General features: G+C 43.1%; 1 pseudogene; it reads right to left on the bottom strand.

Moving 5' to 3' along the window:
* Nucleotides 1-1,106: 1,106 nt before the first annotated feature.
* On the bottom strand, nucleotides 1,107-2,182 carry LOC118723501 (annotated as a pseudogene).
* Between the last annotated feature and the right edge of the window lie 243 nt (nucleotides 2,183-2,425).

Below are 2,425 nucleotides of genomic sequence, written 5' to 3' on the forward strand. Positions count from 1 at the left end.
ATGGATCTCAGTGAACTAACTTCAAGGTGTCAGCAAGACTGTGTTCCTTTCTGGAGGTTCTGGGAAGCCTCATTTCCTTGCCTTTTCCAGCTCCCAAATGGTGCCCCCATTCTCTGGCTCTTAGGTCCCTTCCTCAAAGTCAGCGACATTGCATCTCTCCAACTCTTACTCCATCATCACAAATCCCTCTGACCATAACAATGAAGGTTCTCCATCTTTAAAGATTGTGTGATCAGATGTAAACCGAGCACCTGATTTCTACCCAAGCCTTCCCCACACCAGTGGATGGCCACCCCAGCCTTTCCTTTGCTCAATTTAACAATCTTGGAACTAACTGACTCCTCTTTCTCTTTTACATGCTTCATCTTGCATGTCAGAAAATCTTGTCTCTACCTTAAAAATATATCCAGCCTGCTTTAAATAATCCAGTGTGTGTTGGAGGCGGAGAGAAGGAGAGGAAAAAGAGCATTTAAAAGAAACAAGATTGCTCATGTTCTGGTAATTGTTGAAGCAGGATGATGGGTACATGGAGGTTCATTATGTTAACTGTTATCTCTACTTTGTATATGTCTGAAATTTTCTGTAATATGTTTTAATTGCATGTACCATTGAATCCAGCAGTCCCATTCCTTTTAAAGTAAAATAAATAGTAAATAATAATACCCTAGTGTTGTTTTCAGAAGCAAAAATAATGAAAACAAAGTGCATACCTATTGACACAGATATAGTTGTAGGTCTATACAACTATACACCAACATCACTTTGAACACTTTGTATCAATCCCTTCTGGTTTGCAAGATTACTATTGAGTAATCAGCTGGCAGTCTATGGAAGTTCCCTTGTATGTAATTAACTCTTTTACCTTGCTGCTTTTATGATTCCCTCTCTGTCTCTAACCTCTGGCATTTTAATTATCTTGGTGTGAGCCTCTTTGGATTAATCTTGTTTGGGACTCTGAGCTTCCTGGACTTGTATATCTATTTCCTTTGCCAGGTTAGGGAAGTTGATTCCATCTAATGTATTCTTTATTTCAGTTATTGAATTCCTTATTTCTGATTGGTTATTTGGAAATGTTTCTGTCTCCAGTTGTGTGTGTTTTTTTAAAAAAAATCAGATAAAAATCAGATTTACCACTACAATATTTTATAACAACAGAAGGTAGCTGGAAATCCTACAGGCTAACATGTACAATATGACACACAACCCCAGGGGCAGAAGTCACTGGGTTAGACTAAGAACCTTTCAATGGACTACTGAATGGATTGGATCTGTTGCTTCAGCTGTTAGCCTTCTTTGATGATGACAAAACAGGTGATGACACGCCTGGAGACCCCACAGGCCCACCCCAGTGCCTGCTTGGAGCACACAAACACGTAGGGCACATTCTTGTCTTCACATAGCAGTGGGCTCTCCAGGGCTCTGCATCTGCAACCATCACAATGAACTCAGAGATGCCTCTGTTAAGGGTCTTGGTGGCCTCATTAGCTCCTTTTTGAAGCTGCTTCTAGTCACATGACTGCTGAATGAGATCGAATTGTTTTTTGGTGAGGTGGGCATCTGCGAGAGGTAGGCCTTCAGATTTACACTAGCCTCAGTCATAGATGCATTTCAGCAGTCCTGCCTCTCCTCTAGAACTGAGAAGGAGCACTCCACTCTATGGGAAAGTTGCGCCAAAGTCCTATCTCCAATTTTATGTTTCCTTATGTCATTCTTCACGTTTTCACTGAATTCACTGAGCATTCTCATAACCAATATTTTGAACTCTGCATTTGTTAGATTGCTTGTCTCATTTTCATTTAGTTCTTTTTCTGGAGATTTGTCCTTTTATTTGGGACAAGTTTCTCTGTCTCCTCATTTTGGCTGCCTCCCTGTATGTATTTTCTATGCATTAAGTGGAACTGCTAAGTCTTCTGATTTTACCAGAGTGACCTACTGTAGGTGTTCTGGGGGCCCAGTGATGCAGTCCCTTATCACCTAAGCTGAGTGCTGTATGGCTGTTCCTTGTAGTTGGGCCTTGATTGCTGTTACAATGTCAGTAGGAGGACCCTCAAACTGGCTAGCTGTGAGGAATGGCCATGAGTACAGCAGATGAGCTGGTGTGCAGGGGCTGACCACATGGACTGGGATTTGCTTCAGTGGAGCTCTGGTGCCAAATCCATCCTTTGGGTATGTTGTTTGTGGAGATGGGTGGGTGGTGCTCTGATTTGGTCTAAAGCCAGCCATTGTGTAAGTTGATTCTGGGGCCTCTTAGGAGGTACTCTGGTCAGGCCAAGGTCAGCCACTGCCTGTGCCTGGCCTGGGGCTACCTGGTAAGAGATGGTTGATACCCATGCTGGGATTGGAGGTGCCTGTGAGAAGCTGAACTGTGACCCAGGGCCAACAGCCACTAGAACAGGCTTTGGGCTTCTTAGTAAGAAGTACGGGG

The sequence above is a fragment of the Pipistrellus kuhlii genome, unplaced genomic scaffold (genome assembly GCF_014108245.1).
Source record: "Pipistrellus kuhlii isolate mPipKuh1 unplaced genomic scaffold, mPipKuh1.p scaffold_m20_p_2, whole genome shotgun sequence".
Taxonomy (NCBI): domain Eukaryota; kingdom Metazoa; phylum Chordata; class Mammalia; order Chiroptera; family Vespertilionidae; genus Pipistrellus; species Pipistrellus kuhlii.